We start from the raw sequence: 22,900 nt of genomic DNA, 5'->3' as shown, positions 1-22,900 counted from the left end.
TGTGGAAGAACACAGGTCTAGCCTACTAGCTTCACTTTAGGAGGACTCTGAGGGGCCGTCCAGCTTCAGAGCCCCCTTAGGAACTGGTAGAGGCCTCAGCTGCACCTGTACCCCAGTTCAAGCGTCTCTTTCCTCCATCACAACTGTTGTTCAGAAAGGCTCCCCACCCCCACCAGCTTCCTGCATACAAGTATTCATCTACCTAAAAAGGTTGTTCCAACAGGGCCTAGCTACCTCCTGGGAAGAGGAACCTGTAAACTGAAGAAGGGAAGAAACCTGAACATAACCCTAGAGTTCCAGAAGCTTGGCCTAGAACAGGAGAGTAGAGGAGAAATGGTGTGTGGCTTATATAGGCTGAGAAGGCCCAAGCTGGCCTCAGCGTTTCCCATGGGCCTGAACATCTGCCAGATGAGTACAGGATCAATGATATGGCCAGGAGGGTCCCAGTCATACACTGGCAGATAGTGGGCCTGAAGAGCCTCAAGGCTAGGATCTGCATGGACACAGAACTGAAGACCAGATAGGAACAAGGACATCTCAGAAGGTGCCACCATTATGGACAGGAAACACTGGGCACCCAAATGCAGCCCTCAAGGGCTTCATACTATCTACATCCCTCTGAACTTCAAGAAGAGGAAATCAGGCTGGGAATGGACAGAAATCTCAGTCACATAGGCTATGAAATGACATTTATCAAACCTCCATGCAACCTCCAAGCCAATAATCAACACCAAAAATAAGCAATAGATTAGGGGAAATATTCAACAAATCTAAAGACAAAGGTCTACTATTTTTTTTTAAAGATTTTATTTATTTATTCATGGCAGACAGAGAGAGAGAGAGAGAGAGAGAGAGGCAGAGACACAGGCAGAGGGAAAAACAGGCTCCATGCAGGGAGCCTGATGCGGGACTTGATCCTGGGTCTCCAAGATCACACCCCAGGCTGAAGATGGCACTAAACTGCTGGGCCACCGGAGCTGCCCAAGGTCTACTATTTTTAACACAGGAGTCTACACAAATGGACTAGAAAAAGACAAAGGCCCCAAATGGGAAGGGGGAAGGCAGAAATAGGCACCAAATAGTTGTAGTGAAGATCTTGGGTGGTGTGGGTGGAATTATGGGAATTTTTTACATTTCTGTAATGTTTAAGTTATTACAAACTGTAAAAATATAGTTATAATAAAAGCCAATATTTTATTGAATCTTTGTGGTCAGACATCACACTCCGCTATTTGCATAAATTACATCAGTCTATCTCCATTGTCTTTTGAAACATGTTCTATCTTTTCCCTGTGTGAGAAAAATGAGGCACGGGGCCTCACACAGTAAGTGGTAGAGTTAGGATTCATACCCAGAGCCTGACTCTGTAGCCTCCGTCCTGACCAGTATGTTATATTGGCATATATTATATATGCCAAAGCAGCATATTTACCATAGTATGTTTTATATGTATATATGTTTTATATACAAATACATTTATATACAAAACATTATATGCACTGGAGGCATAAACATGTATGTGTTTTAATTTGCAATTAAAATATTTATGAGGACAATTACAGACACTAAAAATGCCAGTGACATAATATTACCTGAAAGGTGACCCATGAAATGTGTGTACACAGTGATATGGAATTTTCTACATACATAACATGCATCTCTAAAGAGGCTATAATCGTGGCATGGATGACAGTGATCTTTTCTCCTTATTTGTCAAAGTACAGAAAGTAAGTACCACAAGCCAAGTGGCTGCACTCATTCACATGCAGTCCACGTGTCCAGACTAGACCAGCTCCCTCTCCTGCCTACATCACCACCCTGGTTCATCCTACCATGCTATCATTGTCAACATCATTGTTTGCTTATCCAACTATGCTATGAATTTATGAGGGAGCTGAAGATCAGAGAGGTGAAGTGTCTTGGCTAAGGCTACACAGCTAGGAAGAAGCCAAGCAGGGACTTAAACCAAGCTTCTCTAGGTTTGACACTAGTTTTCCTGATCCCTGTTATAGTGGCTATTACCATTCCATCATTCTACTTTCTTCTCTCTCTAGGAATTGAAAGATATTTGGGTCTTTTATTTTTGGAGAGGGAGCATGGGGAGGCTGGGGTCAGGGGGTGAAAGGAATCCTAAGCAGGTTTTCCACCTACTGCAGAACCCAATGCAAAGCTCGATATCAAGACCCTAAAATCATGGCATAAGCTGAAATCAAGAGTTAGACACAACCAACTGACCCATCCAGATGTCCCTGAAAGCCATTTTTTCTTTTTTTTTTTTTAAGATTTTATTTATTTGTACATGAGAGACAGAAAGACAGAGAGAGAGAGAGAGAGAGGCAGAGACACAGGCAGAAGGAGAAGCAGGCTCCCCATGGGGAGCCTAATGCGGGACTCCATCCCAGGACCCCAGGATCACAACCTGAGCCAAAGGCAGATGCTCAACCACTGAGCCACCCAGGTGCCCCTGAAAGTTATTTTTTTCAATATACTTTTTATTTTAGAATAAGTTTGGACCTACAGGAAAGCTGCAAAAGATAGTACAGGTTCTCTATACTCTTCACTCAGGTTGCCTTAATGTTAACATCTTTCATAACCATGGTACATATCAAATTTAAGAAATAACTATTACTACGATTATTAACCAAACTCCAGACTTTATTCATATTTCACCAGTTTTCTCACCAAGATCCTTTTTCTGTTCCAGGATCAAGTCCAAGATACTACAGTTGGTTGAAACTAATTTTTCTTTCATACACTAAAAACCATCAAAACCCACTCTTTAATTCCAGTGGAAAAGACTGCACAAATCTGCCTGTGGTTTCCTAAATGTGCTCAAGGAAATTTTTGCTTTTTCAATGGCCATCCTCAAGAATACACAGTCCAGTCAGCTCTTCCAAGTACAAGGAACAAAGAGTCCCTCAACTTAGCTCAAGGAAGGCTTTGGGGAGAGTCCATGGGAGTTCATGGACAGGAGTCAAAGACTCAAGGATGGGAACTGGAAGAGCCATAAGGAATGGGGTCTGTTATTTCTGGTTTGTCTGAGCTCTCTGTCCCCTCTGCTCCCCACCTCCCCTTCTTTGCCTCTTCCTGTACCTCTCTTCTAAACCCACTTTCTCAGCTTAATTGTCCTACAAATACCCACATTAGCCATCTTAGCCCACAATCCTCATAACTCAGCATGTATCACCAACTGTAACCTCACTCTGATTAAATCTCAGCTCGTATATTCCAGCCAACTCCTGATTCTCATGGGTGCTAGTCAGTTAATGAATGGTGGTGAAACTTGGGTCTATCTTCCAACCTAATCAACTTTTTAATACATTTATTACAATGTTCTTTGTTACTGTGGCATAAAAGTCAACTTATGATGCAAGTTATCATTAATCTTTGACAATAGATTTATTAGAATCCATTAAAAAAGACAGAGAACAGGGATCTTCAACATTAAATTTTTAAGTGTTGAGGGTAAACTAGACAAGAATAAAATCTCTAGGGATTTTTAAATATAGCTTTCAGAGACTATCTCAAAGGCTTTTGGACAAACTACATGGAATTCAAACATTTCCCAGAATTTCAGTGGAAACAATTTAGCTAATGCCCTAGAAAAGAAAGTACACAGCTAATTCAAATCTGCTAATTAATCTAATAGAACATACTGGCTCTTGATAGCTTTCCCCTTTGGGAGAGGAAAAAATAACCCTTCTTATAAATCAATGTTTCCTTAAACACAAATACTGAAATTTACGGCAGTTCTTCAGGGATTTTAGGCTTCAAGGAACCAATGAGAAAGTTCTTACTTGAATGTACATACACATCCTGTTCCACCGTTGACACTTTCCACACTTCCTCTCTCTCTCTCCCTCTCTCCCTCCTTCATTCCTACCTGATTTAGGGCCTACCGTATATCTCTTAGGCCTTGATGAAACAGCAGTGAACAATAAGTAATAAAGGGGTTCAGAACATGCCACCTCAAAATAGGCTGCTTTTGAGGTGGCATGTTCATATTATTTTGAGCTTAAATCACTTGTAAAAACAACAGGTACAAGGAAAGCACTCTGACCTTTCCTTTTCTTCCTGAAAAGGAGAGATGAAACTCCCGACATGAAAGCTGTCCTCCTAATATCAAGAGGAAAAGAACATTTTTATCAAGAAAGATGGGGAGCTGAGGTCAAGGGAAATTTGTATACAATAACTCTTATCTTCTAGTCTCCCCATATATTTTAGTTACTTTTCCACAATTGCCACTCTTTTTTTCAACTTAGTATATAAGCACTTGGGTCTAGATACTTCTTTGGGTCTTTATTTTCCTGTGAAGACTCCTAGGTACATGCAAATATTTATTAAAATGAATGTTGTATGTTCTTCTCCTCTTACTCTGTTAAGACAGTCCCAACCAGAAACTCTAGGAGGATAGAGGAGAAATTTTACCTCCCCTACAGTAGTAAATAAACAAAATAGAATATTATATGTGTAACATGTTGGGGGAAATATAAAGCAAGGGAAGGGCCAGGGAGTGCTGATGAGAGAGACACTGCTACTTTAAATAGAGGGTCAGAGAAGGCTCCTAAGAAAGGGATATTTGAGCATAGCCTGAAGCAGGTGAGGCAGAAAGACTTGAAGATATTTGGGGCAAAAGCAAATGGAAAAGGGTGGGGAGTTTGAGAGCAATAAAGATCAGAACTGGCATTAGTGGGAGATGAGCTGTACAAACTCAGGATCGGATCCTGCCTTTTGTCCAAATGTTTAGATTTTGTGTACCATGGAGTTTTTGGGGTTTTTTTTTTGCATTAGTTTTGATATCTCATTAAAATGTTATTTATCTTGGGCAGCCCCGGTGGCACAGCGGTTTAGCGCCTCCTGCGGCCCAGGGTGTGATCCTGGAGACCCGGGATCGAGTCCCACGTCGGGCTCCCGGCATGGAGCCTGCTTCTCTCTCTCTGTCTCTGAATGAATAAGTAAATAAATCTTTAAAAAAAAATAAAATGTTATTTATCTTGATTACTGATTTTTTTTTTTTTTAATTTCAAGGCTGGTGCTTCATGAGCTGCACTCTGGTCCAGGCCCTGGAGTTGATAGAAGGGGTGAGGGGAACCCGGGGGAGAGTAGTAGGAAATGATGTCAGAGAGAAGGGGACGTGGGGATTCTGAGGAACTTGGCTTTTACACTGAGTGGGATGGGAAGTTGCTGCCAAAACAAATTACCACAAATCTAGTGGCTTAAAAACCATAAATTTGTATCTTACAGTTCTATAGATCAGAAGCCCCAAACAGTCTCACCAAGATAAAATCAAGCTATTGGCAGGGCTGCATTCCTTACCCTGGGAGCTCTGGGGGAGAATCTGTTTCCTCGCTCACTGGGTTTGCTAGTGGAATTCAGTTCCATGCAGTTGTACGACTGAGGTCCTGTGTTCCTCATTGTGGGCTTGTGACCCCTTCCTGCATTTCAAAGCCAGTCGTGAGAGGTCAAGTCCACACAACAAATCTCTCCTCACCTTCTGCTCCCTCTTCCATTTTTAAAGATCCATGTTAGTAGATTGGGCCCACCTGGCAATCGGGGACCATCCTCCCACCCATACACTAAGCACACCTGCTAAACCCCTCCTGCCACACAAGATAACATACTCACAGGTTCTGGGGATTAGGATGTGGACATCTTTGAGGAACCATCATTCTGCCCACCACGAGGGCTTTGAGCAATGGAGCGATGATCCCTCCAGCTGCTCGGTTGAAAACAGTTGGGGGACGGGGAGGGGCACAGAGGATCAGAGCAGGAACAGGGAAACTCATAAAGATGCTGAAGCAGCAGTAATTCAGAGGAGAAATACGGTGGCTTTGCCAATGTGATGGCAGGTTTTATGGGTCAACTTGGCTAGCCTACAGTCAGCAGTTACTCAATCAAACACCAATCTGGGTGTTGCTGTGAAGATATTTCGTAGATGTGACTAATGTCCCTGGTGGGTTGACTCTAAGTCAGCAAACTTATCCTAGATTCAGGGGCCTGATTCAATCAGTAAAGAGCTTTCTGAGCAGAACTGAAGGTTCCCCGAGGAGGAACCAAATCTGCCAGTGGACAGCAGCTTCCTCTGATGCCTGGGCATTCCTGCTTGCCTTTCCAGAAGGCCCACTGTATGGCCTTCAGATTCTCCTAACTAGCCCCACAATTAGGTAAGCTGGACTCCTTGCAACGGATCTCTGAATATGCCTCTCCAACTGGCTCTGTTTCTCTTGTGGAACCACATACAGGTATAGATAGACTTACTTTTGTAATTTAGATTGTTATTGGTATAGATACTGTTATAGATACTGAAGGAATTTTGAATGTGGACCCGACAGGATATGCTAGTGGACTGGAAGTAGGATGGGAGAAAGAGAGGATCAGAGAGGATTCCAAACTTTTCTTCCTGAGCAGCTAGAAGGATGGCTCACTTGTCTCCTTCTAAGATAAGGAATCACTCTACCATGAAAGCCACTCGAAGAGCCCATTCAATTCCCCGACCCAAGGCAGCGCCTTTCAGAAAGAGGATGTGCGCGCAGGAATGGGTGGGCGAGCCTGGCCAGCCCTGAGGTAGGCAGGCTCGAATCCAAAGGGGGAAATAGAGAAAAAAGTCACTGCTGTGCTCACTCCACTCATCCAGAAATATTGTGGTTTTCTGTTGCATTTGGGAAGAGCAGGTCTCTTTACTGTTCTCTACTCTGAACCTCACCTCCCCTGCTGGTCTGGGCTCTGTGGGAACCAGTTAGCTAAACCCTGAGCCAAAAACAAGCAAGGAGAGCTGAATAGAGACTTTATGAATAAATGTTGCTCTGTGGGCTTCTTTTTTTCTTGTGAGGGAACAGGGTGTGCTTGAAAGTAAAAAGTGAGTTGGGTTTGTTTGTGTTGTTGTTGTTTTTTTTTAATCTTCCCGGAAGGCACAAAAGAAAAAGATAAAAAGGAAAGAACACCATTTATTTGCCACTTGGTACTGCTCTGGTTAACACAATGGTTGGGTCCCTGACCCTCTCATTGCTAATCATAACCAAAAAATACCCAAAGCTGGCTCCAAACATGTTTCTGACCAGACATGTCTCTGACCTGGACTTAAGATCTGCACAGCCGAAACATCATGTGAGTCTCTGAAGAGACTGTGCCAACTGTGAAACCACAACTGCCCCACCATCCCCAAGGGTTATGGTGGTGGCAGCCTAGGGTGCCTGAATTAAGCCCTATCCTACCTCTTCCCTGAATTTTTGGAAAGAATCTGTATCTGTTTCTCTCTCTGTCTCTCTCTTTATTCTTCAATCTCTTATCCCCCTGCTCACTCTGAAGAGAAAGCTGGCCAATGTATTAAATCAAATTGGATCATTTCCTCCTAGTAGAATTTTTTAAATACTAGAAATGAAGTTCCTAATGGTCACCAGAGAGAAGTGCTGCTATTTCCAGCACCAGAGTGATAAGAATCGTGCCTGTTAGAATTAAGCACAGCAGGTGCAACAGGGACATTAAATATGGCTAAAATGTGACTGGGATATATTTTTCTCTCATGGAAAAGTTCTGATTCAGGGCTGGTCAGAAGGCTCCAGAGCTAAGGCATAGCTAAAGCATGATCTTTTACCTTATAGGGTTGTCATACAAATTAAGGTAATTTATTTGGTGTCTAGCACATTATAAACTCTTTCTTTTGGTTTGATAATGAAAGTAATAATAAATAATATTGACTTTATCTACGTCCAGGCTCTGGAAAAGGGCTCTCTGCCTATCAGCCCATTTAATCTTCACAACAGCTCTATGAGGAAGGGACAGTCATTGTCCTAGTTTTATAGATGGGAACACTGAGAGATTAGCTATCTTGATAAAGATTGCCAAATTAGGTAGTTAGTGCAGAGCTATGATTCAAACTCAACCTGTCTGATTTTTGAGCCCAAAGACCTAACCACCAGGCTATACCACCATCTCCTTACCAAAACCCTTCCACCACCCATCTCCTTCACTCCCCTGGCTATAAGACAGTTACAAGGTACCTGGGAAAATAGAGCATGTACAAACAAAGAGCAAATTTATAATATAAGTCAGTGGGGTCTAGGAGTCAATGAGGGCTATAAGTCAGATAGAGAAGTTCCACTTTCCTGGAGAGGGCATGGAAGTTGTCACAGCAGAGAGAGTAGCCAGGTTGGGTTATGAAGGACATACAGGATTTAGAAGAGTGGAGGAGGGCATGCCAGGCATGAGGAATGGGAGTGGAGAAGGCTTGGAGGTGGGAACGGAAATAGCATGATTAAGGGATAACAAGGAAACAATCTTGGCTAAATCATAGGATTCTTACAGAGGAGTCCTGAGAGAGCAATTTGGAAATGAAGAGTGGAATTAGATTAAGAAGGAATTTGAAGGTCATTCTAAATAGCTGAACTACAGTCAGTGGACATTATTGGGTAGTCACAGGGAATGTGTGTGGCGGCAGGGGCGGGGTTTGAATGGTGAAATCGTGATAGAAGCAGTCTCTTTAGGGATAATGTGGTGATTGTGGGAGGGGTGACTTAGAGACATGGAGCCTGGGACTCCTGTTAAGAGGCTTTTGAAATGATCTAGACATGAGGTAATGAGAATTTGAAATGGAGTGTTAGCACAAGGCATGAATGGAATGGCAGGGATGTGAGAGACACTACTGGTGCAGAATTGAGGGGCTTGGTGACTAGTCTGGGAGCGAGGGAGCAGGAGGGGTCAGGGTTGCCGGCCAAGCTGGGGTGATGGGAGAACACTTGTTAGTGGAAGTTCGGACTCTTCTAGTCAGAGGGGAACTCCATTTGTCATCCATCCTCTGCAAGGTCTCTGTATCCACTGAGCATCTTCACGTACTTAGCGTTTACCAAAGGTACCTGGACCAGATGGCCATATTCTCTTTCTTCTTTGCTGCCAAGTGTTACTTCCACCAAGGAAGACTCTAAGTCAGAGGGGGAAAGCATAGACTTTGGGTTAAAAGAGATAGGAATTTAAATTTGCTCTATCCAGCATCAGTATGGTAAGCTTAGGTACATTTCTTAATTTCTCTGAGATTCAGTTCTTTTTAAAATTGGGATGACAATACCTACTTGATGGGGTGTTGAGGGGATAAGATAATAGAAAGCATTTAGTATTGTGCTTGACACATGGTAGATACTCAGTAATAACGGCTAATGTGTTGAGCTTACTACGGGCACTGTTCTAACTGCTTGACTTACATTCACTGTTCATTCTTCACAACAATCCTATGAGGAGGTACCATTATTATCTCCAACTCTAGGTATGTGGTATGGAGAAGATAGAGAACCCACTAAGGTCACAGGGACAATATGAGGCTGAACCAGGGCTTGAACCCAAGCAATTCAGCTTCAGAATATTTTATTTTTCACCACCACCCTTCCCTTAAAAAAGTATTGTTTATGGGGCACCTAGGGGGCTCAGTGGTTGAGTGTCTGCCTTTGGCTCAAGTCGTGATCCCGGGGTCCTGGGATCGAGTCCTGTCTGCATCAGTCTCCCTGGAGAGATGTCTCTGCCTCTCTCTGTGTGTCTCTCATGAATAAATAAAGTCTTTTTTTTAAAGAGAATTGTTTGCAAACACTTAGTGCAAAGCTATTGTTTGTATTAAAGGGATGCAAGAGTCTCAAAAACATTCCCTCTAAGAGGACTATTAAAATACATAGCGAGACTGGCTAGATTACCAATATGAGAGAATGGCTACTGGTCATAGCTTGGAGTTGGTCTCTTAGGGCCCCTTTGGATGCTGGATCCTGGAGAAGGTGAATGAGGGAGAGGGCCCAGGGGAGGTACAGAGTACAGTGCCTGTGGTAGGTTCTCAGGGGGCAGTGGCTTTAAACAATTTATAGAGATTTCAGTAGCTTAACTTCCAGTATGGCGGTATGAGTGTGTCCCAGCAAAATACCAGAACTGGTTATCTTTTACCAGTGTTCTCTAGTCAACCTATGGACAAAGCACAATGATTTTTAAGGAAATTCCCAGTGTTGAATATTATGTGTTTTATTTATTATTGATACCATGTTTACATTATCTTAAAAAAAAAGATTTAAGGTACCTTGTAGTAAAAAAAAAAAAAAACTCTTTAAAAATAAATTCATTAAAAATATGTATAAATAATAAATATTGTGAATGTAAAAGTTTTATACCTGAAAACCTAAAATAAGATGAACTGAGAAATGGAATGAGTTTCCTAGTATTGATTATGAAAATTGACCTAAATGCTTAGATCCCTGTGCTTAGAATTCAGGTGTGCAGGACCAGCATGGTATTTTGATATGAAGATGAGGAGCCTCAACTTTTATTCTTGCTTAGAAAGAGCTCTACATCATATGCTATTCCACTGAATATCCTTTAATCTAAGCAAGACGTACCTTACTAGCTATACTTCTGCCAAGAAAAGAGGCAATCACAGCTTTAAAGTGAATGACTGAAGAAAAAAATGTGGGGAAGGGTATGCTTGGTACCTCTGCAGAGGAGCTTGTGATTTGCATTTGCTTTTTACTTTAATGGCCTGGCTAAGAGTAAAATGCTGGTCTGGGTGGAGTCTCGAATGATCTTAAATAAGATAATTTGCATGCCACTAATTTTCCTTCATTCCAAGTATAGGACCAGCCAATGATATGCAATCTTCTCTCATCAGAAGAAAAACCAAGAACTCTACAAACACTAGAGAGCATTATGGCGGCTACCAGTCTTCCTGGGGAGGCAGCCACATAAGATGTCTGGATTCTGTCTGGCAGGACCCTCCTAGAATTTAGGAAAAACCCTAAAGTTTGCTATTCTTGTTTGTTGGCTTCAGACTAAACCAAAGAATTTCAGAGGACTTGTTTCCAGTAGAGTCCCTGATCAAGAAGATTACAGTTTTCTAAGACTGGAAGTAACAACTTCCAGACCATTTTTAGGATCGATATATGTCCTGATTTTCCCAGATCTCACCACCCAGTGGGTACAGAAGAGATTTTTTTTTTTTTAAGATTTTTATTTATTTATTCATAGAGACACAGAGAGAGAATGAGAGGCAGAGACACAGGCAGGGGGAGAAGCAGGCTCCATGCAGGGAGCCTGATGTGGGACTCGATCCAGGGTCTCCAGGATCATGCCCCAGGCTGCAGGCGGCACTAAACTGCTGCACCACCAGGGCTGCCCCAGAAGAGATTTAATTGGGATGCCCACCTGCTGCCTAGGGTTTCATATCCCAAAGGTTCTCCTTGTGATTTCTGAGACTCCCCAGGGGGTTTTCCAAGCACTAAGAGCAGGCCTATCTGCTAAGCATTGTCCTTGTTTGCTGGGCATCTGCTAAATCCTGCCTCACCTGCTGATCCTCCAATGATAGCAGAGCAAAGAGGAAAGTGGGAATTTGGCTTCTTGGAAGAGGAGAAAGGGATGAGGTCATGAGAATCTGCCCCTGGTTTACATAAAACAAAGTTTTAGTTCGTGAAATGGCAGACACATGGGTCAAGTCCTCATTTGTTTTACCGTAGCCTTGCACGGGTCACCTTGGTGATTTTTGCTTCAAATTCCTTTACTAAAAATGGCAAGAATCCTCACATCTCACAAAGATGTAGTGGGAACTGGCTATTTAACGATTAGACAGTATTTTGAAAACATCAAATACAAGATAAGTGCTAGGTCAGGAAAGCCAAAGACATGTGGCTTCCCTAATGAGGCAGCGGGATGCGCCTCTCCTTCTTTTTTTTTTGCTTTAAACATCCAAAGGAAATACATTTTCAACTGTCTGCACAATATTAAGAGAGAACAATCTCAAATTCCCAAGTCAATAAATTATTCTTTGAACCTCCTTAAATGAACTAAGTTGCTGCATAGGTGAGGCCCAGGATCCACGGAGGACAAAGTCTTGAAAAGTCCTATGCAATTTGAAGTCACATAACTAATGCTTTTAGGATTATAGAGAATTTGGGAAGGAAGGAGACTCCATAACCAACATCTGATGATGATATTTAAAAGTTTTTATTTATTTATTTAATGACATTTCAAGAAAAAACACCTTTAATCCTAAAATCCTCTAATGGCATTAATAGCTTTAATGAAAACCTTTTCTTAAAATTTGAAACTGTTAAGGAGATAGGAGAGAATGTCAAGGGCCATGGAAAGAAGATATAAACTTTGAAAATGTTACTTGCAGTTGTGTTCTACTCTCCCATTTGTACTCTTAAAAACCCTATCAAAAGAAGCTCCTGCCTTCAGCAAATAAGAGACATGTTGCAGGTTGAATTGCCTCCAACCCCCACACTAAATTCACATTTTGAAGTCCTAACCCCAATACCTCATCATGTAACATTATTTGGAAATAAGGTCATTGCTGATATAATTAGTTAAGATGATGTCACAGGGGAGTGTGTTGGGGGGCTAATCCAGGAGGACTGGTGTCCTTATAGAAAGGGGAAATTTGGACAGAGCTACATGCACTGGGGAGAACGCCATGTGAAGATGAAGGCAGAGATGGGGGCGATGCTTCTACAAGACAAGGGACAACAAAGAATCCTAGCAAACTGCCAGAAGCTAAGGGAGAGGCATGGGCCAGTTGTTCTCCTACAGCCTCCAGGAAGAATCGACTGTTATCTGAGACTTCTAGCCTCCAGAACTGGGAGACAATGAATTTCTGTTGTATAAGCCCCTCAGTTTGTGGTACTTTGTTATGGTAGCCCCAGCAAACTAACACAGCACATTACACCCCACCAGTTTGACCCTAAAGAATCAGAGGTAATGTGGAGAAGAAGGGGTTGAAGGTAGTTAACACTAGGGTCTTCAGTACATAGTTCACTAATTGAGAGATTTATTGGGTTAATGTTATTTTCTTAAAATATAAACATTTATTTATTTATTTTTATTTTTGTATATTTTTTTATTGGAGTTCAATTTGCCAACATATAGCATAACACTCAGTGCTCATCCTGTCATAAACATTTCTTTTGAAGGCTATAATCATCAGTCATTCAGATCTTACAGCATACTGCATTTTCCAAAGATGGCCACAATATCTCCCATCCCACACTGCTCTTCTGGAACCTTGCCATTTCTCCAGTAAGAATGAAGAATTCTCTACTAACTCCCCCTTGGGTTTGGTGGGTTTGTGACTCACTTGCAACCAATGTGAGAATGTAGAAGTGATGTTACATGACTTCTAAGGTCGTGTCCTAAAAGTTGATGCTTCTGTCTTGGGAGCTGAATTACTTGCACTGGAGCACTTGACTACCATGTTGTGAGGAAGCTCAACCAGCATTATGGAGAGACTGCATGGAGAGGCCTTGAGGCTACGTGAGGGAGATACCCAGTAAGACTGCAGTTTCTCCGGCTCCTCTGCTGTTCTCGCTTCAGCTACTATCTAACTACAACCATATGAGGGGCGCCAGACCAAAATCTACCGCCCCCTCCCAACCGCCCCTGCAGTCTGACCACAAAAACTGAGAGGGATAATAAAATGATTGTGGTTAGTTTAAGCTTTGGAGTGATTTATCATGCAGTAATAGTTAATGGTCATGACTTAACGCATTATTCAGATAATCATATTTCCTGACTCTTGAATTAATTGGTCCAGAATTGAATTTTCTTTAGAAAGGGGTGGGAAACACAGGAGAAAAGATAACTTGGTAACCTGGAAACATCTACCTTGCAGGTTTCCCCAGAGCCTGGTGGGTAGTTTTGTGTGCCACCAAAAGCCAGCAATATTGCCATCCTTGTCATCCTAACACTCATTAATTTAGAATGTAAATATGAAGGAGGCACCATTGGATTTGAAACCATCGATCACACTAATGTTTATATAAATTAGTAAATTCCTGATTGGAGAGTCCTTTTTCTTCCTCTCCTCTTAAATGTGACCTAATTATGCAAAATTGTGCCATCAACTGCTTTGGCCGAGTTCGCTATCACTGGTGCCAGGGTCTTGCATGTTGAATTTCCCAACTTCTGCAAACTTCTATTTTTCAATCAGAATCTGGCACTAATTCTAATGTTTCTGACTTCATTTGTGGTGGGGCTGGGCCGGTGGGGATAGTAAAGACGGTCGTGCTTTCAATCATCTCCAGCCTTTGGCATCTTCCTAATAAGAGCCCTCCTCGTGTCATTAGTGCTGACATAGCTCTGCTCAACACAGAAGGAACATTTTCCTCAGTCACTTCCTTCTGTTCAGAAAAAGCCTGGATCCCTTTGACACCTTCATGTTCCAAATACTCCCTATCAGCTTGCAGCTTGTTTTCTATGGTGTCTTTGATTAAAGCCTTTTTCTATCAGGACATTTGAATAAATAATTCCCTTGCCTCTCTTTTGTTATCAGAGTTCTTGCTTGCTGCTTCTGGTCTCCAAGACAGCCCTCCGTCCCTACTGCCAGGGATTAAGACGCCTGTGAAATTCACCCTTGGGCTGCAAAATGCCTTGCAAGGGAATCTTTTGAAAGCATTAACTTCTTTTCCCTTTTCAATCCCGAAACAGTAGTTACTGGGGAATAGTCACTCGGAACATGGCTATTAGTTAAGAATTTCTGCACACAATAACTGAGGGGCAACAAGGAAGCTGAAAAGAAAAGGCTTCATAATCCCTTATTTGTGACTCCTGAGTGGTAGCTGCTAAAAGTGACTTCTGCAAGCAGGCAGCTGCTTCTGCCATTTACACTTAATCAGATAATCACAGGGCTGGGAGAGACGGTAATCCAGCCTTCTGCATAAACCAGGGCCTGCAAGGCTTTCTGGATTGTTCCAGAAACCTCAAGTGTCATGCTCATACCTACACTTGGAAAGGTCAAAACACAGGGAGGAGAGGAGATCTCTTCTCCCTGAAACAGAGGCAGAAAGACATTACTTTTGTCACCTAATCCTCTCTTTTCTTCTTGAACAATTTTTGGGTGGATATCAACCCTACTCCTCAAATATCTTTCACATGAGGCAGTGATCATTATCTTCATTTCACATATGATGAAATTAAGGCACAAAGAGGTTAAATTCCTGGGGCACCTGGGTGGCACAGTCAAGCATCCAACTCTTGATTGATCACTCTGACGGTGATCTCAGGGTCAGGAGATCCAGCCCTGTGTTGAGCTCGGTGCTGAGTCTGCTTAAGACTCTCTTTCCCTGGGGCACCTTAGTGGCTCAGTCGATATGCCTCTGCCCCTGGCTCAGATCATGATCTCAGGGTCCCAGGATTGGGCTCCCAGCTCAGCGAGGGGTCTGCTTCTCCCTCTCCCTCCGCCCCTCCCCCTGCTTGTGCTCTGTCTCTCTCAAATAAATAAATAAATAAAATCTTTTTCTTTTTTTTTTAAGGCTTTCTCTCCCTCTTCCCCTCCCCCTTCAAATTAATAAATAAATCTTAAAAAAAAAAAAAAAAGAAGGTTAGATTACTGGCACTGATGTGAGAAGACTAGGACAGGTTGACCAACTATCCCATTTTGCCCAGGACTGGAGGGTTTTCTAGGATATGAGATTTCCAGTGCTAAACCAGGACAGTTCTGGGAAAACCAAGAAAGTTGGTCACCATAGATCTGAGCCAGGTCCACACTGTCTCCATAGCCTTCTCTCTGAATCCCGGTACCACCCTAAATTCTCTTCAGCCTGAGATTTGGCCTTGGGCAACTACTGGCAGCACCACGAAAAATACAGAGGTCATTTCGCTTTGAGTCAGAGAACAAAGTCAGTGGTGTTGATGTGAAATATTGGGGTTCAGGAACAAACAGTCAAGAAAGGATTCTTGAGATGTCTTCGTGCTAAAAGGTGATTTTATTATAACACAGGGACAGGACCCATGGGCAGAAAGAGCTGCACTGGGGTTGTGAGAAGTGACTGATTATATATGGTTTTCTATCCTCTGGAGGGGAGGGTTGGGTTAGGACCCCAGGAAATGGAGTCTTTAGGTTTCTGGAGGTCTGGCTGTTGGTAAGCTGCTTTTATTTTTTTTTTTCTCATAAATCATTAAGACTATTGGAAACTGATGGAGACTCATATCCTGTGTGACTATGATCTCTATCAGTTGACCACTCATTTTTCCTATTCCTTTGTTCTTGGGCAGCCAGGAGTGCCTGAGGAATATCACAAGCATCCCACCTGAGAGCAGGGAGTGGGGTGTTAGCTTATGCTTTGCCCTCAGCTTGCCTTTTGCTCTCTCATCAGTGTCACCTTTGGGAAATCAACTCAGGACACCAGGCGTTCTTGCAGGTCACTCAGAACCCACTGGAAAGACCAGTCCAGGAGCTGCCTCTCCAGAGAGGTGAAAGTCAGATGCAAGACTGTACACCACCATTTATGTAATTCACCACATCAGAAGCCATTTTACAAGAGACCTTAAATCACTGCCCACTGCCCTGCCAGGGCCTCATTACAGAAACCTCAGAGAAGGCTATGGAAGAAGGAGGTTTTTGCTGAAATGTGCAGAGCAGAATTGCACTGAATTAGTTAACAAAATCAGACGAAAGCACATTTTTGCCAAAAGCAGAAATTAAGAACATTAGACATTTTTTTCAGGGCTGAAACAGATATAGTTCCCCTCTCCCTCCTTCCCTCACCTACCCCGCCCAACCCATCTCCCTAATCTCCCCCACATCAGGGTTCTCTCTTTTAAGATGTCTCTCTAGACTGCAGTGAAAAGTCAGGCACTGACCAAACACATGCTTGGAGTATCGTAGCTGGAGCTGAGTTCTGGTTGCTCCCTCTGCTACACCCAAGCACAAACACACACACGTACCTATGCACACACAGCCAGGTGTTACCCTCTAATTACTGGATCCCAAGAGGTTTGGGGAGGCCCTACCAACAGTAGTAAGTGGAGTGCTTTCGTGTCACAACCTTCGTGCAATTGTACCTGTCCACTGATGCTTCCTCTCATTTCTCTAAGTCCTAAGTGGAGGGAGCCATCCTCCCTTATGGCTGCTGGGGGTCCCTCCTGTCTACCCAGTAGCCTCTGCCTCTCTCCCCTTGGAGGGTAGAAGATTAAAACAGAAAGGACCTCAGAGGGATCATCTTGTTCAACTCCCTCCTCACACAGGCAGGGGCTGAGGCATGAAGAGGGGATGGGAGCTTCTAGAGTCACATGCTGAATCCACCCTGCCACCTCTGAGGTGGAGAGGAGGGGGCTGGAAAGAGAAGGTCTGTAGCTGCTAACCAAAACTTTTCTCTCCCTTCAGCAGATCCACAATTTTCGCCCAAAGTATTTCTAACTTTTTCACCACTGTATCAGATATGCATTTTTGTTGTTTGGTTTGCCTTCAACTTTATGTTTTTGTTATCTTCCCTTTTTCCTTTCTTCTTCCTCTCTGTTTCCAGGTAAAATCACTCACAGAAGTCAAATATCTTAAATAGAGCTCGGGGTGGGTGTACTCATGGGGAGGAGGCCGGACCTGCTCTTCCTCGCCTGCCTGGGGCTCCAGTGAGTCACCCTGAGAAGTGGCCACCAAGGTCATGCTGTGTGGTGATTGATAGCATGGACTGTGCCTGAGTTTGACGCCCAGTCAAGTAAGTTTTCTTTTTCTTTACCCCAGCTCCCCACCCACTGCTTTCTAAAAGCACAGGGTGCATCCCTGAACTGTCATGGGTGTGGGGACTCTCTTTCCTCACCCTGTGTATTAGGGGATGACAATCAGGCTGAGGTGGCCCCAAATGGTGACACCTTCCTGTCACTCATGGAAGAGCCGCCTCTTAGGTGAGGGTCCACCCCCCTTGAGAATGTCACCCTGCAGCTCCTGCTGGCAGCAGTGAGTCCTAATGCTGAGGGCAAGGAGTAGGCACATTTGGGGACATTCGTGGGTGAAGACAGAGGCCCGCTTTCCCTCCCTCTTTCCACAGATACGTGATGCTCCCCATTACCAAGGGCCTTCCCCTTCCTCTGACCAAGAGCATGAAGGGGTTTCTGGGGAAAATGATGCTTGTGACCTCCCCATTCATTAGACTCTGGCTGAAACAAAAGGGAATGAGAGGAAACTATGACTTTTAAGTCAAAGAGTAAAGGCAACACGGACCACAACAGTTGGAACAGCCCTCCCAGGCCCCTTCTGCAGTGGGCACTGTGGCTGGGCCACAGCATCCTGACTCCTCATCATCCACGGACTCAGGACTCCTCAAGGACAACAGGTGGATTAGGTCAGATGACGGAATCTACACTTGGAAAGAAACACCTGCAGTTCACTGAAAGAATGACCTAATCACTACCGGCTCACAACAAACTACAGAGTGTGGTTCTGTTAGAACTCAGTCCCTCCTCACCAGGGACCTCGTGAAGCCCTCTGGCAGGAGCAGCCAAGGGAAGCATCTCCAGCCTAGGTTAGCTGCCATCCTTTTCTGGTCCATGTTCCCTGTCATTGCGGACCTTTGCTACTTCCTGCGCTGTTTTCCCTCCAGCCCAGCTGGGCCCAGGCAGGGCGCCCTGGGAGTCGGCGTTTCCACACCATCTGCACATGGGATGAGATTCTTGGTCTCTCTGCAGGTTTACACCTTGGGGGCAGAGCTCTCAGCAAGTATGCTTCTACACTCTGGTAACCCTTCTTCCTAATTCGCTTCTGTCCAAGTCAGATATTGGCCCTGGGGAGGTTTGTATCTCTCATGATCAATTGTCTTAAATGTCTTTGAGAGTTTTCTGTTCCCTAGGGAATGGCTTCTCTCTCCCGCCACCATTGCATGCTCCTCACTCATGAAGTGGCCCTCTGCACTTTGGTGATCTCTGGCTTTGAGCCGGAAAGGAATAGCTGCTGCCCACTGTCCAGATATCACTGCCTTCTATGTAGCAAACACTCCTGTTGGCTCTAGCATCCGGGGCTTTAGGGTCACTATTTTGTGCCCACCATGTGTGGGCTTCGCGAAGATGACTAAGGAAAAATGGGCTTCTTGTCGTAGCTATTGGCGTAACTACCATTTATTGAGCATATACTATGTTCCAGGCATTATGCTAAGCAGCTTACATATATTATCTCTAGTCCTGGTGGCAAACCTATTTTATAGATGTGGAAACTGAGTCTGAGAGAAGTTGTATAACTTGTCCTGGCTCACACAGATGGGAAGTGGCAGAGATGGGACTTGAATCCAAGCCTGCATACAGAAGACCAGACTCTTTCCTTTCCACCATTCTTCCAGTCACTCAACAAACATTTACTGAGTCACCGACCATCTCCCAGACATGTTCTTTTGACGACATCCTTCATCCTAACTCTCTTGATCTGTGACAACGAAGAGTTCCTCAAGTCCACCACAAGGAAAAAGTCTAGAACAGCAAAGAAAAGGAAAACAAAATTACCTATCTGTGTGTTAATTTGAAGTTTGCTAATCACCAGGAGAAAATAAAAACCAGGTGAGAATTACTGTGTCAACCATGTTTCCAGTTTTCACATCTGAAGCAGTAGCTGGAGCTCCTAGATGCAAACATGGGAATATGGGATTCCACTGAAATATAATAGACAAGAGGAGGAGCAGGAAAATGAGTCTGAAACCCTTATAGACTATTTGGCAACCTTTTTGTGCTTAGTTGCAGTATTAGATTTGATGTTTCTGAGAAATAACAGCACCATCAATCCCAACTGACATAGGAGAAGAGAAGAGGCTGCAAGATTATATGCTATTCCTTGGGTATGCAAAAATCAGTAGTGATGCAGACTTATCATCTAAACCTACAGACAAAAAAAAAAATTTCACTGTAGCCAGCTATTTCCCTTATTTGTGGGTTGTTGAAATAGTTTTAATTTTGCTGCGAGTTGAAGTAAGCTTTTTTCATTAAAAAAAAAAAAAAGTGCATGCAACAGAGAGCTGACAGAGTGAAGCACAATTGTCATGGCCTGGACTGGCACTCAAGCTGTAAAGGGGTTTAGGTTATCAGACTTTAAAGATTTATGTATTTATTTGGGAGATTGAGTGTGCGTGTGCGAGTGGGGGGAGGCTCGAGGGGGGCAGAGGGAATCCCAAGCACACTCCCTGCTGAGCATGGAGCTGGACTTGGGTGGCTCTATTCCAGGACCCTGAGGTCATGACCTCAGCCCAAACCAGGAGTTGGCCACTTAATGGACTGAGCCACCCAGGTGCCCCTAGGTTATCAGACTTTAAAGGATTCCTTAGATTGGTAGAATTATTGGTAGCACTTTTCTACTTCTGCCCTGTTAACTGAATCCTGATTTTGTGCAGATATCGGGGAAATTTGTCCGGGAAAGGTAGATCCTTCTCTGGGGCCCATAAAAGGAACCACAGTCAGCCCGATTCATTTCCTCTCTGTAGATGACGGGTTTAGCCAGTGTGGTGGCCATTTGACCCAGTTCTCAGCAAGGGGACATAACTGGAAGTCTGCTAATAGCTTCTGGAAAGACGTGTCTAGCAAACGAAGAGGGACACTAAGAGAAAGCCTATTTCCCTCCCCACCTGTCTTTGCTTTTTTTCATTTAAGGATAGGTTATACCAAGCTACCGCAACAACCTCGCCACCATGAAAAAAGGCAATGCCACCACACTGAAGACTGCAAAATAGAACACAGAAAATGCCTGGCTTCTTGGTAACCTCATTGCATCACCGAGCAACCTGAAACCACATACCTACAGAGTTCTTAAGTGATGTCAAACTGCCCTATGGTCTCTGCCACTTTTAGTTTCATCTCCATGATACACCGGATAATGAGGAATCGCTTACAGCCAACACATTATACAAGAGCAAAAGAAACATGTGTGAACCAAGGTGACGTTACTGATTCCAGACATTTGGTCTGTTGGGTCGCACATCCGTCAAAGGAATTTAGAAACTAAGCAAACAGCACATATTTGTTGAGCACCTGCCATGCGCCAGACGCTGTGCTGGGTGTTGGGGTTACGAGGGTGGGCGAGACTGGCAAGGGCATTGAGGTCATGGAAATCACATTCTAGAAGACAGATGATAAACAAACAAGGACAACCAAAAACATTCTGAAACAACTTTTTAAATATTGATTCAAATCAGTCCTGAGTGTAAACCCAGATGTCATCATCACCATCGTCATTGTCATTGGTAGAAGCATTTGTGCCAGGCTCTGTCGATGTCAAAAAGCGAACAAGACATAGACCCTGCATTCAAGAAATCTGGGGGGTCAGAATCCAGATTTGGCCATAGAACAGTCAAAAGTTAGGCAATGAATTAGGCAACAAAAGAATTCTTCTGGTAACCAGGGTTAGGATAGGCCAGGCCCCCTGTCTCTACTATTCTCCCACACATGTTTTATAACCATTACCCCCTTTTCCAAGAGAGAAAGGAATATTCTTAGCGATTGCTGTTCTTCTTTCACATACGGCTGCTGTTCCCGAGAGAATCAAGTGGGCTCTTTCTTTGTCCAGTGAAGTGAAGAATATAGGCTGTGTAAATCTGGGTGGCACTTACCAGCCTGTGCTGTGGACCCGGCAAATCCCCACAGATACGCCCATAAATGATCTCACCAAGCCCTATCTCCCTTCCTTCATTCTCTCAAAATCATACCACCTAATGTGTTTAGCATGCTGCTATTGACTATGAATTGCCATATCTAGCCATAAAAAAAAAAACAGATAAACAGCCACTGACTGGGTCCCCACACCCACACACATACCCTCACCCTCAGACACGTTTCCACTGACAGTCACATGACCCACTGAACACACTCACGCTTGGAGAACATCTTCCCACAGGCTTGCTCACATACTGGCTTTTTATTTGGGCTCTCGTGGGGAATCTTTCAACTCTTAGATAGGAATTTCATTAACAAAGGAAGGGGAGGGGAAGTCGGGATGAAAGTATAGACGCAGAAGAAAGAAATGAAAACATCTTTTTTGAAGGGGACCTAAAATTGTATCATCCTAGCCTAAACCTCCCCTCTAACTGTTCTTTGTTTGTTCGTTCTGTGCCTGAAAAAAAAAAAAAAAAAAAAAAGAACCACAACTTTTCATTGATTGGGCAACTGTCCAGGCTCTTAGCTTGGCATCCAGCCCGCAGAGCTGTGAAATCAACCTCACCAAGCCTATGGTTTAAAATGAGGCTACATCTAACTGGAAACCCATTCAAAATAAGGAACTTGGCACAAGGGTCCAGGGTCCTTTGTTTCTTCCTTCCTCCCAGCGGCACCTCTCATGTAGTCTTGGGGAAGCCTCTTACTTGGTGAAGAAAGAGATCAGGGACAAGAAGGAGGTGCTGAGAAAGTTCCATGAAACTCAGAAGTCACCGCCTGCATATCAAACCCGAATAACCAGGAGAGATGTAACCTGGGCACATGTTCAGCGGTTTCCCTGCTGCCCACACTGCAGGTTTTTCAGGTCCTTGCTTGAGCGTGCATTCACGGGCGTAAATAAGCGTGCCATCAACAGCCTGCGTCAGCCAAGCCAGCTATTTAAGCGGGCTAGCATCAGCAAACTCTGCTTCCCAACCCAGGGTTGCCTTTGCCACCTCCACGTAAGTAGCTTTCAGAGGTTTGCCTTTATTACACAGGAATGAAATTGTATAGAAAGTGGACTGAAAGGCCATCGTTACCGTATTTGCTGTTCTGTGTGGGGGGGGGAAGGTAATGGTGAGAGGGACAATGAAAGTTAAGAGCTGGTCCCAAGTGGGGAGCCAGAGAACATTGCTGGGTGCAAGATACCAGAGCCTTGAGAAGGTGCAAGGGGTGGAGGGGGGTTGGGGGCAAGGTGGAGTCTATTTTGGCCTTTTGACCAGCAGGTGAGATGTTTTGCTTGCTCTCTCCTGTCTCTGGAAGACACTTGGAAACTGGTGTTTGTATGACTGTGCCAGATGCCAGAAGCAAAATAAGCAAGTATAACCATTTGGAGGCTGATATTGCTATTATTCATCTCGGTCTAAAATCAGAGTATTATTTTTAAATTTTTTGTGTGTGTATGATATAGGGGAGTAAGAGGAGTTACCTCTGGATTAAGTAGAGGTAGCTCAGCTGTGAATTTGCGGTGCTGTTTTTTTGGTACGCCTGGTTCTTATAATACTTATTTACAACAATG

At 43.8% G+C, this 22,900-nt stretch overlaps 1 protein-coding gene and 3 long non-coding RNA genes across 4 annotated transcripts in view; 2 read left to right on the top strand and 2 right to left on the bottom strand.

Moving 5' to 3' along the window:
- Positions 1-4,883: 4,883 nt before the first annotated feature.
- LOC111098625 lies at positions 4,884-6,009 on the bottom strand. Its single transcript, XR_005369037.1, has 3 exons — positions 5,626-6,009; positions 5,317-5,435; positions 4,884-4,943 (listed from the first exon to the last, which is right to left on the bottom strand). It is a non-coding gene; the product is annotated as an uncharacterized LOC111098625 (long non-coding RNA).
- On the top strand, positions 5,897-19,285 carry LOC102152627. Its single transcript, XR_005369036.1, has 3 exons — positions 5,897-6,164; positions 17,253-17,441; positions 17,772-19,285. It is a non-coding gene; the product is annotated as an uncharacterized LOC102152627 (long non-coding RNA).
- On the bottom strand, positions 18,819-22,279 carry LOC119874458. The gene is made up of 2 exons (XR_005369038.1): positions 21,508-22,279; positions 18,819-19,179 (listed from the first exon to the last, which is right to left on the bottom strand). It is a non-coding gene; the product is annotated as an uncharacterized LOC119874458 (long non-coding RNA).
- HOPX (HOP homeobox) overlaps positions 21,965-22,900 on the top strand; it is a 28,943-nt gene continuing 28,007 nt past the window's right edge. The window contains exon 1 of the mRNA XM_038556179.1: positions 21,965-22,343. The gene's annotated coding sequence lies outside the window, so the exon portion shown is untranslated. The remainder of the gene's footprint in view (positions 22,344-22,900) is intronic.

Source organism: Canis lupus, chromosome 13, assembly GCF_011100685.1.
Source record: "Canis lupus familiaris isolate Mischka breed German Shepherd chromosome 13, alternate assembly UU_Cfam_GSD_1.0, whole genome shotgun sequence".
Taxonomy (NCBI): domain Eukaryota; kingdom Metazoa; phylum Chordata; class Mammalia; order Carnivora; family Canidae; genus Canis; species Canis lupus.
This window is presented reverse-complemented; position numbering and strand designations above follow the sequence as displayed.